The sequence below is a fragment of the Zingiber officinale genome, chromosome 8B (genome assembly GCF_018446385.1).
Source record: "Zingiber officinale cultivar Zhangliang chromosome 8B, Zo_v1.1, whole genome shotgun sequence".
In the NCBI taxonomy this organism is placed as follows: domain Eukaryota; kingdom Viridiplantae; phylum Streptophyta; class Magnoliopsida; order Zingiberales; family Zingiberaceae; genus Zingiber; species Zingiber officinale.
The window spans coordinates 82,487,812-82,504,052 of record NC_056001.1 but is presented as its reverse complement, the minus strand read 5'-3'; positions in this window follow the sequence as shown (position 1 = coordinate 82,504,052).

Below are 16,241 nucleotides of genomic sequence, written 5' to 3'. Positions count from 1 at the left end.
AAATCTAACTCACTTTCTAATTCGATCTCTGTTCTTGATTTGATTTCCTTGCTTGGACTTGCATACAAAGCAACTCCTTTCTCGACTTGGCTCATGTTAGATTGTTCATGTAATTCTAATTTACAGAATAACTCATCTAGTTTAAAAATTGAAAGATCCTTAGAAACTTTGTAAGCATCTACTATTGATGCTCACAAAGTATTAATGGAAAGGCATTTAGTGCGTACCTTATTGTATCACGGTTCTCCAGGTTGTATCCGATCAGATGGAGGTCGTTGAGGATGTCCTTTAGTCGAGCGTGTAGATACGAAGTTGTTTCTCTGGGAAACATTTTAATATTAAATAAGTTATTTAAAAGTAAATCTCTTTTATTTACCTTTGACTCATCAGTCCCTTCGTGTAGCTTTACCAGATAGTCCCACAGTTCTTTTGCATTATCGTAGGGGGCCGACTCGGTTCAAATCCTCCATTGCGAGCTCGCACTGAATGGTGTTGATTGTCTTATAGTTTAGTTGTGCCTTCTCGATCATTGGGGGAGTCCAGTCTTCTGGTTCTAGTGTCACTCCATCTTTTGTTGGAGGTGTGTAGCCTTTCAGTATTGTGAACCAAAGCTCAATGTCAGACTTCAGATAGTACTCCATTCTATTCTTCCAATAACTGAAGTTCTCTCCTTTAAATTGTGGAGGTTGGACAGTGTTATACCCTTCTTGGTAAGAGTTTGACATCCTTGTATCAAAAAATAAAACAAGAAAATTTCCAAGACTCTTGTCTTGGGATTAGTAGTGCTGGAAAAAGAATTAAAAAAATAAGGGAAAAGAAAAATTTTTAAAGGTGCTCGAAAAATGATTAAGTACTTTCATAGCTACAGGACTCTGATACCAATTGTAGGATCGAATGAGTGTGATAGGGGGGGTGAATATCGTGCTTTTAAAAACTTTTCTTTTACTCGTTTAAAACAAAGTCGTGTAGCGGGAAAGTAGAGAACAAGTTCAGTTACTTGGCTCAGAGCCTAGGTCGACTCCTACTCCAAGGCCCGTGATCCTTGATCGCACCGATGGGCAGATCACTCAGACTCTTCTTTCCGAAAACCTCAGAAAGAAGCAGTGCGTACAAGAAAATGAGTAAGATAGCAATAACCTACTATCTTACTTGAGTTACGTACAATGCAAGCAATAAAATAAAAGTATACCGACAGTATGTTAAAGTTGAAGCTCGGTCAGCACTTTAATGATGTAGTTGCTTGCGAGTTGTAGTAGCAATAACACCAGCAACTTTCACAGAGATGATCTTCCAATCAACCAAAATCCATTTTCTCAGCCTCATACCTCGAGCTCTCTTTTATAAGAGTCGTCGACGTTCGGTCGAATGATCCCCAGGTTCGGTTGACCGAACCAGCTTCCCTTCCATCATCGATGAGATCTGACGCTGATTTGATCTTCGGCATTTACTGTCATTAAAGTGTTTGGCCAACCGATCATCTTTTTCGGTCAACCGAATAGAGAGTTTCCCTATTCGCTGAGATTCTCACTTAATTTTGCATTGATGAGGTATTGTTCCATCAACCGATCTGCTGGTTTAATCGACTGATCAGCTTAGCTTCCTTCTTTGCTTCTGATCAAACTGATTTGTGTTGGACCCCGTGGTAGTTTTGATGTGATCAACCAAGTTAGTTAGGTCCTGTTGTGTTTGATCCCTGTGTCTAAGTGTGCAGGAGCTTAGGAACACAGGAAGTCGAGCGGAAGACGCAGCTAGCGAGAAGGACGGCACGGGAAGGGAGCCGACGGGCTCGGTGCGTCCGAAGGACGAGAGAGCTACGGAAGAGTACTCTCGGTGGGCGTGAAGAGCGTGCGCGGCATTCGAGGGATGTTAAGCCGGGACGGAAGGCTGCTAGAGGAGAAGGTCGGGAATTGGGTTCGGGTGAGCCCTATTCCGGTTGGCCGCAATCACCCAAAAGAACAGAGCGAAGGAAGCTGGAAGCTTGGAGGCGCCCTTGAAGGCGCTTCAAGCCTGTTGAAGGCGCCTTCAACAGGTCAGTTTTGACCGTTTGCGTGCGGATAAAGTTTTATCCGCTGACCGAGCTGGAGGCGCCTTGAACCTTGTTGGAGGCGCCTTGGACCCTCGGGATAGACTTTCCAGGAGCTATAAAAAGGCCCCTAGATCTAGGAATTCAACAACAACTCAAGCAATCAATCTGTAAGCAATTCCTAGCAGTAGTTCTGAGTAATTAGAGTGTAAAAGGCTTCTCCGCCTTCAGAAAAGGAGAATTTTCTTAGTGCGCTTTTCACTGCCCTGGATTAACAACCCTCTTGGTTGTAACCTGGTTAAATTTCTGTTTTTGTTTCTATTTTCTGTCTTTGCTTTTTTACTACTGCATTTATTCTGAGTTGAAATCCGAGGAGGGTAGTTTCATTTTTGTTTACAGCAATTCACCCCCCCCTCTTGCCGGCCTCTGCTGCATCTACAATTGGTATCAGAGCCTGATCGCCTCAGAAGGACTAACCGCCAACTGAAGCACTACGATCAAGACGATGGCCGGAGCAAACATCCATCCCCCTAAGTTCGACGGAGACTTCGCCACATGGAAGCGCAAAATGGAGGTATTGTTTAAAACATATTTTGATATTCTTATTACAATGAAATATGATTTTGTAGCGCTGAAAGATAAAGAAGAAAACACATGGAGCAAAAAGGAGCAAGCAGATTTCGTCGCCAACGGAAAGGCTGAGTTCCACCTACTCAGCATTCTACCGCCGCAGGAGGTAAATCGGATCGGAAGCTACGATTCAGCGAAAGATCTCTGGGAAAAAATCCTGGAACTTCACGAAGGTACTTCCGAAGCGAAGCTAGCGAAGCGCAACATCCTCCGGAACCAGTTAACAAACCTACGGATGAACCAAGGCGAGAAGGTAGTGCAACTCCAAGCAAGAATCAAGGAGCTGATAGCGCAACTAATGAACCTTGGAGAAGAGGTAACCAATCGGGATTCCATTCGATACGCGCTCAATGCCTTCCCGAGAACTCCAGAGTGGGCCTCCTTAGTAGATGCATACTATATCTCTAAGGACCTCGAGGAAAGTACGTTAGAACAGTTATTTTCGACTTTTGAACTTCACGAATCTCGAGTTTCAAAGTCAAATAGAGTAGAGAAGACCGGTCAGAACATAGCTCTAAAGGTAAAAGTAAACGGTTCTGACTCCGAAGCCTCAGTCGACGAATCCGAAGCGGCACTACTGGTAAGACGCTTCAATAAATTTTTCAGTAATAATAAATTTAAATCATAGAGGCATCATCGAAAGAAGAGGACGGTTCATTGCTACAACTGCAACGAAGAAGGGCACATCAAGGAGGACTGCCCAAAATTGAAGAGAAAGGAGAAAGAAAAGGAAAATCCAAAATACAAGAAACCAGAACCCTCCAAGCACAAAAATCTGAAGGCTACCTGGTCAGATTCGTCAACCTCTGAGTCAGACATCGAAGAATTCTCAGGGTTAGTGCTAATGGAGAACCATCAACCGGAAGAAGATTCAAGCTCAGAGATGAGCATCGATGAAGGGGGAGGATCGTCAGAAGAAGAAAGCAGCAGTGAAGGGGGAGCGTCACCTGATCAGGTAAGTAAGGTACGCAATCTAACCCCATCTCAGTCGTTTCGATTTATTAAATCACTTTCTAAAGATTTATTCGAATTAGAAAAAGAAAATAAAGAATTAAAAAAGAGATTAGCAAAAGCATGTCCACTTGAAATGTACGATAGTATGAAATCAGAAAATGAAAATTTAAAACTAGAAATTGAAAAATTAAAAACTGATGCATGCTTAAATAGATTTCCAAAATCAAAAGTTAGACTTTATGGTAAATTAAATTGGTATATAAGGAAGCATCAAGGTCAACTTAGGAAAATACCAAGAAACTATGTACCCCCTAGATTTTTGAATAATCCTGTAGGAAGGAACCTCTATTGGGTTCCAAAATCTGTGCTTAATTAATCTTTCAAAAATTAAAAGCTTACAATGAGAAAATTAAACATTGAAATTCTTTATAGAAGTTTTGTCTAAGGAAGTTGTTGTTGCTCCAATAACCAAGAAGGCCTAGTGCCTCGCCACGACCTAGAAGCTAAAATATTGAAAGAAAATGTTTAATTAACTTTCTGAAAAAGCATTAAACAAGAATTAAATAATGTTTTGAAAGTTTATCAAATATTTGTTAAAATAAACAAAAATTCCTTAGAATTTTTTTTTTCTTGAAAAATTCTAACTAAATTTTTTTTTGGTTAGAAATTTTTTTCTGGAAAACTTCACTTGACATAGATTTTTTTTGGAACATTTAAAAATTTTACTTAGGATTTTTTTTACTTAGAATTTTTTTTAAAAATTCAATTTAACTTCGAAATTTTTTCAAAAATTCATTTTACTTAGAAAATTTTGTCAAAAATTTAATCTTACTTGAAAATATTTTACTTAAGATCCCATTTTTGCTGTGATCTAAGGGGGAGAGTAAAGTACAAGTTTAGGGGGAGTTAGAAAAAATTTAAAATTTCTTTTATTATTTTTATACAAAGTGTTGCAATTTTACTAAATTACAAAAAATATGCTTAACTTGTTAGTTTAGTAATTTTCTTTAAATTACTCTTTATGTCTATGTTAACCCTAACTTGAACTTGGGCTGATGCACATCAAAAAGGGAGAGATTGTTGGACACCGTGGTAGTTTTGATGTGATCAACCAAGTTAGTTAGGTCCTGCTGTGTTTGATCCATGTGTCTGAGTGTGCAGGAGCTTAGGAACACAAGAAGTCGAGCGGAAGACGCAACTAGTCGGTGCATCCGAAGGACGAGAGAGCTACGGAAGAGTACTCCCGGTGGGCGTGAAGAGCGTGCGCGACGTTCGAGGGACGTTAAGCCGGGACGAAAGGCTGCTCGAGGAGAAGGCCTATTCCGGTTGGCCGCAATCACCCAAAAGAACGAAGCGAAGGAAGCTGAAGAAACCAAGCTGGAAGCTTGGAGCCGCCCTTGAAGGCGCCCTGGAAGGCGCCCTTTAAGGCGCCTTCAAGCCTATTGAAGGCGCCTTCAATAGGTCAGTTTTGACCGTTTGCGTGCGAATAAAGTTTTATCCGCTGACCGAGCTGGAGGCGCCTTGAACCTTGTTGGAGGCGCCTTGGACCCTCGGGATAGACTTTCTAGGAGCTATAAAAAGGCCCCTAGAGCTAGGAATTCAACAACAACTCAAGCAATCAATCTGTAAGTAATTCCTAGCAGTAGTTCTGAGCAATTAGAGTGTAAAAGGCTTCTCCGCCTTCAGAGAAGGAGAATTTTCTTAGTGCGCTTTTCACTGCCCAGGATTAACAACCCTCTTGGTTGTAACCAGGTTAAATTTCTGTTTCTGTTTCTATTTTCTGTCTTTACTTTTTTACTACTGCATTTATTCTGAGTTGAAATCCAAGGAGGGTAGTTTCAATTTTGTTTACAGCAATTCACCCCCCTCTTGTCGGCCTCTACTGCACATATAATTTGTGCCACATCGTCAGGGTTTGGTCGACCGATCCTTTGGTTCAGTCGACCGATCCTTTGGTTCAGTCGACCGATCAAGCTCTGATCGGATTTCACTCTGGTTTGGTCTGAACTTGTGTATGTTCTGAGTTAGTCTGGTTCGGTCGACCGATCCTCTTGTTTGGTGGACCGATCAAGTTGAACCTGCAAAACAGAGTTAAACAGTATATTCCTGCAAAACAGATATTAGCACAGTAATATATAAAATGCATGAATAAAAATAATAAACAGTTCAACTGTCTTGATCTCAACTTGGAAATCTTCCTGATTTCTTCAGTTGGATTATCGACCTTAGATTGTTCCCTTTAGGAACACGACCTCACTATCGTTCCTCCAGTTGTTTACCTCAATCTACTTGCCAAACTTTGATCCTCCAGATCTATTTGGACTTTTCACTTAGTCTTGATCGGCTCGTTAGGACTTTCTCTCGATCTTCGGTCCTCCGAACCTCTCGATCTCACTGCCAAGTGTCAGGTCCTCTCGACCCACTTGGTCTTTCCACCTGGGTTCCACGATCCGCTAAGATTTTTCCTGCCTAGCATCCAACTAAGTCTTTCTCGATTGAGTAAACAACCTACATACTTAGTCAACTTGTTAAATCACAACAAGACTTAACTTGAACCTTTAACAACATCAAAACTTAGGTTTGATTCTGGTGCAACTTGCACAAACACCAGGCGCCTGGATTTCCTCCTGGGAGCTTGGACCGTGCTGACATGGAGAACTCTTGTCGAAACTTCATCCTGGAAGTTTATCAATATTCGGGTGCCCGGACCCTCTCCTGGCACCTAGACCGTTGGCATGGGTTGGCAAGTTGTTGCTCTCTTAGCGTGATGATGACTTTTCTCTTGTCCGAGCCCCTAGAGCAACTCCAGGTGCCCGGACTGCCTGGACTGCCCGGGTGCCACCCGCCCGAGGGCGCTCTCTCATTGAAACTTGCCTAGGTGCTTAGAGCAACTCCGGGTGCCTAAATCACCTTTTTCAACTTTGTCTTTCTTGTAACAAAGAGAGTTAGTCTAGACAGTATATATAAAGAATAAGTTTTGACAGCCTTCAGACTGTCTGATCCTGACTTTGAGTTTCGTTGAAACTCTAGGTCGGACCGACGCCTACTATTTCCTCTTTGAGGAACAAGTTCTCACCTACTCCTCTAGAAATTATCTTTTACCAAATCGGTCCTCTAGACTGTTTGGACTTTTACTCAGCGTATAAGACATCAAGACTTTTCGCTGGACGTCTGAACTCCGACCCCTCCAATCTTCCACCTGGTATCCGCGACCCCAGGATTTTTACCTAGCGTCCTAGACCCTAGGATTTCATCCAACGTCCTCAACCCGCCAAGACTTTGCAGTCCCCCCGGACAAGGACTTCTTTGCCTAACCGCAACTAGGATTTTCCACCAGTCTAGTGTCCACTAGGACTTTTTTCTCTAATCTCAATTAGGACTTTTACCTTGCCTAAGATTACTTAGGACTTTTCTGCACACTCAGTTCAACTTCTTAGAACAACAAGAAACCTTAACTTTGAACTCTTTGCCATAATCAAAACTTATGTTCGATCATCTGATGCTTCATGCACCAATAATCTCCCTCTTTTTTATTATGGCAACTCAATTCAAACTTAAGTAAAGCATAATAAAAAATAATGTAACATAAGTAAAGAATTTGAGCATAAATGAAATAATTTGACAATTTAACTAATTAAAGATGCTCCACCTTAATTTAATACTCTCCCCCTCAATCTTTTGAGAAATAACTTATTTATTAAGTTATATTTGACTTAATTTTTAACCTTTCTCTCCCCTTTGATAAATATAAAAAAGAATATTAAGTAGTGAAAAATGTTGTTAACTTATAAAGATAATACTTAATTTTGAAAAACTAACTTTTAATCTTTTTCCAAACATTAAACTTTAAGCTCCCTTGAAAAGTGTCACATGATTTTTTTTAACTTAGCTTTTCTACTTTTCTTTTCCCACCTAAAAAAAACTTAGTTAAATGTTTAGTTTTGAAAAGAATAAATTCCTTGAAGAAGACTTAGCTAAAAAGAATCTTTTTGAAAAAAATATTTAGCTAAATACTTAACTTTAAAAGGAATTTCTTTGAAAAGATACTTAGCTTAACTCCTTTTATTCAGAAAATTTTTACTCAAAAGATTTCTTTAAAAGGTTCTTAGCTTTAGTAATACTTTTGAAAAGATACTTAGTTTTATGAAAAAAATACTTAGCTTATCCTTAAAACAAACTCTTTTTGTAGATACTTAATTTTATGAAAAATACTTTACTTATCCTTTTGAAAAATTACTTTTTGAAGATACTTAATTTTATGAAAAAAATATTTAAGTTTTTGCATAACTTAGCCTTTAAAAATTTGACTTGAATTTTTCTTTGAAAAATACTTAACTTTTGCAAATATTGAAAATACTTAAATTTTAACCTTATTTTTCTCTCCCTCTTGATTAATGCCTTTAAAAAATTTTTTAAGTAAATTGTTTAAGTTTAAGGGTCCTAGAGTCTAAGCATGGAAAATAAGATTAAAAATATATTAAAATAATCATGTATTTTTTTGATTTTCCATCTCACTCTTTCTAAGTTATCAAACATGTTAAGCTTATGTGTTTGTATGAGATGAAGTTAAATTAATCTTAATTTTAAAGTTGATTTTAGGAATAATATTTGTGGAAAATAATCATGTTTGAATTTTGAAGAATTGTTAGTTTGAATTAAAGTTGATTTGAATTTGATCAATTTATTTGAATTTTGAAAAAAAAAATATTCAAGTTTCAATGATTAAATTTGAAATTTGAATTTTGGGAAATTAATTAAGTTTTAAGTAAGATTTTGAAATTAATTGAAATTAATTAAAATTTTGAAATTAATTAGAATATGAAATAAATTAAGATTTGAAATTTATTAAGATTTAAAATTAATTAAGATTTGAAATTAATTAGATTTTAAAATGAAGATTTTGAAATTAATTAAGAATTAATATTTTGAAATTAATTATTTAGATTTTGAAATTAATTAAGTTTAATTTGGATTTGATTAATCTATTTAATAAGATGATCTTTCTATTGGCTCCCCTGGATCATAGCCCTGATAACTATCAAGGTAATGAATTTGATCTTTAAGATCCAATATTGATTAAATCCAACTTGATTAATCAAATTAGACTTAGTGGTCCATGCTTGGACCAGTTTTCTATTTGATTGATTCACTAAAAACAAGTAAGATTTGAATCGATATATAGCCTTGTATACGAGTCTGGTTCGGTTGCATACGACCCTTTGTTTTCTAAAAATCAGATCAAGATTCCTAGAACTCAAAGTAAATTGTTTCAACGAGTTCTTAAGTTCCTTGATTTGACTTTTCAAGTTAGAATTTTGTTCCTCAAGTTGTTGGACTTGAGTTAAAGTTCTATCCTGAACAGGCTCGATCAAGGGACTTGGGTTAGTCACTTTCTTAAGGACTATTACCTCCTTTTGGAGTGATTTGACCCGGATATTGGATTTTTCCAATTTTCTAAATAGGTAAGAATTAAATTCTGTAATCTAATTATTGATGGACTTATAGTGGAATCGTCTTCTGAGCCGGATTCGGATTCGTTGCTTCGCTCGGCTTCGTTCTCGGATTCAGTTTTCAATGCAGCTCTGGTTCCGAACTCAAACTCGATTTTGGCGACGTGAGCTTAACTGGTAAAGAAGGAAGCTTGCTTGTTCATGTTCTTTGTCTGAGTCCTCCGATGATTCAGACCACGTTTCTTTCAGTCTTCTTCTTTGCTTATGGTTTAGACATTTCGGCATGTAGTGCCCCTTCTGGTTGCACCTATAGCAGGTTACTTTTAATTTTGGCTTCGTAGTTTGATTTGCACCCGACTGCTTGCTCTTGCTCTGGGATTGAATCACCTTTTTCTTCTTAAGTATTTTCCGAACTAGTTTGACTAGTTCGGTGGTTATCTCGCCTTCGTCTTCGGAATCCGATTTGTCTTCGGATTTAGGTTTGGTTTGGTGCTTAGTTTTTCGTTTCATCATTTTGCTTGTACCTGTAGTAACCAAAGCAATACTTTTCTCAACTGGCAGTGCATTAGTCTATTCATGTAATTCGAATTCAGAAAATAACTCGTCTAATCTAATTAATGAAAGATCCGTAGATACTTTGTAAGCATCTACCATCGATACCTACAAGGTATTCCTTGGAAATGTGTTTAATGTGTACCTTATTATGTTGTGGTTCTCTAATTTTTGTCCGATTGAGTGGAGGTTGTGGAGTAGATCATGGATTCGAGCATGTAATTCACTAGCTGATTCACCATCCTGCATTTTAATATTATACAATTTATTTAAAATAAGATTGCATTTACTTTTGCATCGAAGGGCCCCTCGTGCAACTCAATCAGTTTCTCCCATAGATCCTTTGTACTTGTGAACAGACTGACTCGATTTAGTTCTTCTTTGGTTAGTCTACGCTATAGGGTTTGAGTAGCTTTAGCATCGGCCTCGATCTTCTTCATTAGGTGTGGGGCCCAATTGTCGCATGACACTAGTTTTCCGATTCCGTTGAGTGGTAGTGCGAATCCCGTTTGGATGATTATCCACATTTCAACTTACGTCTTCAAGTGGTACTTCATTCAGTTTTTCCCGTAATCAAAGTTTTCACCAGAGAAAAGAGGTGGACAAGTGGTGCTATAGTCTTCTTGGTGGGCCATTAGAAGAAATTCTCTCACACACAAAAGAAAATGATGAATATCCCAAGACTGGGTCTTGGATTAGAAGTGTAGTATCGAGTGGTGTTGCACCAACTTCGAGAAATGAAAAAGAACTTGATTGCAAAATAAAAATTTGATCAGAAGGGGTGATAGCACTGATTCCGATCGACTCCGAAAATCTCAAGTTGCAAAACCAAAAAAAAAAGCGTAAGAATATTTTCAATAGTGAAAAACATGAAATTTTTTTTGCTTGAAAGGTGGTTTCACTAATTTAGAGCGACCCCGCTTGGATACTAATAGTACGTGAAGCGGAAATAAGGAAGTAAAGAAAGAAAACAAAAATCAAGCTAACACTTTTCATTTTATTTGGTTCGGAGTCTATGACGACTTCTACTCCATGGTCCACACTCGTTGAGTGTTTATTTTAGGCAATTCACTAGCAATTTTGAATAGTACAACAAGAAGTTAATAATTTAAGTACTACAACTAAAAATTATACCGACAATGACGGTGTTAAAATTACGAGCTTTTGGTCGTCGGAGCAATGTTACGACTTCGTCAGATTGTCTTTCAAGTAGCGCGCAAGAGAAAGATCTTGAAGATGGCTTGTGTTTAAACTGCTGGTCAAAGCCTTCTTTTTATAGCTCCATCCGGACAGGATCGGATCCTCTGGTCCCCTTATCCTGGTCCGCTCCTGGACCGGGATAAGGGGATTGGTGGGAGGCAATGACCCCCATTTCTTAACAGGTGGGGGCCCATTACCTCCCACCAATGCAAAGGTTGGATCATGAATTGGTCAAGCCTTTGCGGATCAGAGGATCCGCCCCCTAACCGGACGCCTGGATCCCCTCCTGGGCACCTGGATCCCCTCTTGGGCGCCTAGACTGTGCTAATGTGGCAAGCTCTCGTCAAAACTTCATCGTGGAAGTTTATTCACGTCTGGGTGCTTGGACCCTCTCTAGGCTCTTGGATCGCCGACATGGGTTGGCAAGTCGTCGCGCTCCAACTCAACGTGATGATGAGTTTTCTCCTGTCCAGGTGCCTGGAGGAACTCCGGGTGCTCGGACCGCCCGGGTGGTTGGAGTGGCAACTGCCCATGGGCGCTCCCTCATTGAAACTTACCCAAGCGCCTAGAGCAACTCCAGGCGTTCGAAGTTGGTGCGCCCAGAGCCCTTCTGGGAACACAGACCACCTTTTTTCAACTTTATCTTTCTGTAAAAAAAGAGTTAGTCTAGACAACAGTATATATAACGAATCAGTTTTGATAGCCTCCGGACTGTCCAATCTTAATTTTGAGTTTTGCTGAAACTCTAGGTGGGATCGATACCTATTGTTCCCTGTTCGAGGAACGCACCCTCACCTACTTCTCTTAGGAGAAATTACCTTTTGTCAAATCAATCCTCCAGATCGTTTGGACTATTGCTCAACGTCTGAACCCCAACCCCTCCAGTCCTCCACTGATGTCGGCACTAGGATTTTCACCTAGCGTCCTCGACTTTAGGATTTTGCCCAACGTCCTCAACCCGTCAAGACTTTGCTAGTCCCTCAGACTAGGACTTCATTTCCTAGCTGTAGCTAGGATTTTCCACTTGCCTAGTGTCCACTAAGACTTCTTTGCGTAATCTCAACTAGGACTTTCATCTTGCCTAAGATTACTTAGGAATTTTCTGTACATTCAGTTCAACTTGTTAGAACAACAAGAAACCTTAACTTCGAATCGTTTGTCATAATCAAAACTTAGGTTCGATCATCTAATGCTTCCTATACCAACACAATGTAGGGGAGTTGCAGAAACTCAGAGTTGGCTTAGGCATACTACAACAACCAAGTTTTATCCCAATAGGTAGGGTCGATTATATGGATCCTTCTACGTCATTGGGTTTTATCCTCTACTATATCATCATCTATATCGCATAATCGGAGTATTTATTGACCTTTTAAGTACATGTCCGTGCCATCTTAAACGCTCAGAGTTTTCTCTCAATAAATACAACTTCAACTTTCTTTCTATTGCGCTTATTTCTTATTTTGTCCATCCTTGTATGTCCATACATTTACCTTAACATCCTCATGTCTACAACTCTCTTCTTTTACTCATGTGCTAGAGTCATAGCCAACATTCAGTGCCATAATTCTCTTTTTGAAGAACTTCCTTTTAAGTTTTAAAGGTATTTTACGATCATATAAAACACCCGACACCTTCCTTAATTTCAACTATCCTACTTGTGTTCTATATAAGACTTCTCTCTCAATCCCTTAATCGTTTTGCAAAATTGATCCTAAATACTTAAAGCTTTTAGTTCCAAATAACTAGTCATCTCCTATTTTAATAATTATATCATTACATTGAATATTACGAAACTTAAATTTCATATATTCTGTCTTTACTCTACTAAGCCTAAAATTTTTCACTTATAGTATTCTCCACCAAGATTCTAGTTTAGTAGTTACTCCTTACGTGTCTCATTTAACAAAATAATATTATCTACAAATAGCATGCATCTCGGTATTATGTTTTGAATGTATCTAGTGAGTTCATCTATGATTAGTATAAAAAGTTAGGGACTTAGAGTTGATATGTAATTCTATCTTTATTAAAAATGTTTTAGTTAATCCGTTTGATGTCATTACATTCTCATACGTATCCTTAATTAGTTCAATATATGCTATGCTGATACTTCTCTTTTCTAGAATTCTCCAGATAATTTCTTTTGGGACTCTGTCATAAGCTTTTTTTAAGTGAATCAATACACAAGCTTTTTCTAAGTAATGAATACCATGTGTAGATTTTGCTTTTGCTCCCCATACTTTTCAATTAGTTGCATGACAAGATATATAGTTTCTATTATCGATCTTCCAAGCATGAACCCAAATTAATTTTTAGTTACCATATTCTTCTTCCTTAATCTTTTTTCTATTACTCTTTTCAAAAGTTTCATGGTATGACTTATTAGTTTAATACCCCTATAGTTTGCCCAATTTTGTATATCTCCCTTGTTCTTATATAAGGGAACTAGTAATTACATATTTTTTACGCTTTCGATATCATGTTAAATAATTTTAGAAATCATTCAATACCTTATTTCTTTAGACTTCCATACCTATATCGGAATATTATCCTGTCTAATGGTTTTTCCATTTTACATCCCATTTAAAGGTTGTTCTACTTCTAAAAATTGAATTTGTACAATAAAAGTTTAAATTTCTATACTTATTTGACTTATTTAAACTACCTAAGTTAAGTTGAACACCTAACCTTTTATTAAAAGGTGGATAAAAATAACTTTTCCACTACTCTTTTATTTCTCTATTATTTACTAATACTCTATTGTATTCATCTTTAATATATCTTTTTTTTATAAGATCTCTTGTCTTCCTCTCTCTTACATTAGCTGTTCTATAAATATCTTTTCTCCTTTTTTTCTATTTAATTTTCGATATAACGGTTTATAAGTTTCATTCTTTGCTTTATTCACTTTTTTCTTAGCTTCTATCTAGGCTATTATATATTTTTTAAAATTTTCCTTGGTCTTACAAGTATATAATTCCTTATAGGTTGTTCGTTTTTCCTTCACTTTCTTTTGTACTTTCTCATTCCATCACCAATATTTCTGACTTGGTGGTGCATGTCCCTTTGACTCACCAAGTTAACTTTGATATCATTTTATCCCTATGTCGTATGAGAATCAACATATATTTCACCTAATAGTAGTACTACTATCTTCTTCTTAAATATATTTTGCTTTTCGTCCTTTAACTTTCACCACTGTATAATTTTCTTCCATTGATACTATAATTAAGGGATATATCTAACACTACTAACCTATATTGAATAGTTAAGCTTTCTTAGCAATGATCTTGTAATATTTATAAATCTTTCTATTCCTCTTCTTAATCATAAGAAAGTCAATTTGTAATTTATTATTCCAACTTTTGAACGTGATCACGTGATCTTTTTTTTTTAAAGCGTATTAGCTAGTATAAAGTCATATTCTATCATAAAATTCAATATAGTTTTATCTTTTTCAATTTTTATTCCAAAATCATAATCTCTATACGACCTTTCATATTCTTCATTTTTCACTCCAACAAGTCTATTTAGATCACCAACTATTAAAATCATTTCATTTTGTAATACTTCATTTAGGTCGTTTCAATGCGAATTCTTACATATTTAACATTACACCCGAGTTTTGAAGATGTAGCGATCCTTGCCGAGATGTTACAGTAGGACCCTGTAATACATTTCTTTCAGGGAACAACCTTGTATTAGTACAATAGTTTAATTAATCTATTCATTGAACATTTATCATAGTTTAACGCTGGCTGACAATCTAACACAATCCTCTTCCTTTATTTGGGCTTAAGCATAGTAGAAGATAAATCTTGTCATGTGGCGAATAAAGGTTATCATCCAAAACTGAAAACCAAAAATCAAATGAAAACAATCTAGACTTGATATGTGTGTGTGGATATCTATAGTTTTCACATGCAAATACATTCGCGCGTGAGGGCGATGATGATACCTAAAACAATAGGTTGATTCAGGTTGGAAGATTATCCATTTTAGTTTGGAAATTGTCAACTGTGTTGGTTTAATTTGGTTTTGTGAATTCTCTAGTAAACCTATAAACCAAAAAGTGTCGACTAGAAGTAGCAATGGGCTGCCTGGGTCCAGTTGGTCCACCATAAATTGAGTCGGTCAGGTCATAGCTCGGTTATGTCTATGTCATGCCAGGGTTGGCATGTAAAGATCAGGAACTCAGTCCAGCCTGCATTTGGGCTCAGAAGCAACCAGACTAAGCTAGCATGGAGTTCTGTTATTTTTAAAATTTACTTTTTAATTACATTTTCTAACAATAATAATAGTAATGTAAATATTTGATAAATATCAGTATAGTTATTATTGATATTTAATGATAATCATTTTATTAAATATTATTGAAAATTCTAATTGGATTGGATTCGGAATGGGCTAGGTTCAACTGGTGGGTTGCACAAAATCTGGGTTTGTGTTATACCGTACATGGGCTGTGTAGGTGCTACTTGTCTTGAGCCCATTTAAGGCTTAGGTCTGGTCTGACCTATTTGATGCCTTTGCTGCATACTGTGGCGGTGACAATGTCAATAGTCAGAGTAGAGTTGATCCTAACAATGTCCAAGAAGAAATAGTCTCTTTCCATTTAGACCATATAAATTATGGGTGAAATCAATGGTGAGTAAGAAGTCTTCTCACTTTGAGTCTATCACTCTAGTTTTCACATAGCATCACGTTGCATTTGTCTTACTTTAACTAAATTGATTCTTTCTTTAACTGAATTGATTCTGATGAGGCATGATCCTGTCTGAAAGCTGAGTCGGACGAAAGCTGGTCGCGACGGTCTGGTTGTTGACGGAAAGTCGTGGGTGATCTGGCTCCCACGGGCGGCTGACGCTGCTGCAGGCCTCTGCACACGCTCAGACGATCCCCCTCGTTAGAGACCAAAACCCCAGGGAAAAAGTCCCCCGGTCCGGCCCTCCGACGCTCAAGTCAGATACTTTTTCCCCAGAAAAAAATAGAGAGAAAAAACGACTGAAAGTGAAAAGTTGTGGAAAAAAGTGATGAGAGAGCGTACCTGCGTACGAAGAATCCTCCTCCTTTTATGCATCACCCCGCTTCTAAAACCTGCGAGCATCTCAGAAAACGTTAGAAGCTGGGCTTTGTCATGTAGTGGAGGACACCTGTCTGGCTACGATTGGTTAAGGAGGCATCTTCTCGTTTAGGAACCTCCGCCTTTGCGCAGGGACTTTGTCCTGTAGTGAAAGCCACTTGTCTGGTTATCACTGGTTATGAAGGCATCTTCTCGTTTAGTAACCTCCGCCTGTGCGTATGTCCCCTGGCATGTGACGATTACCCCCTCACATCCTCCTGTCAGACCTGCTCCCCAGCTTTTAAGCGCAGCCTGTAGTCGAGTTGTCCCTAAATAGCTCCGTCGATCCCGACCTTTATCGTGTGAC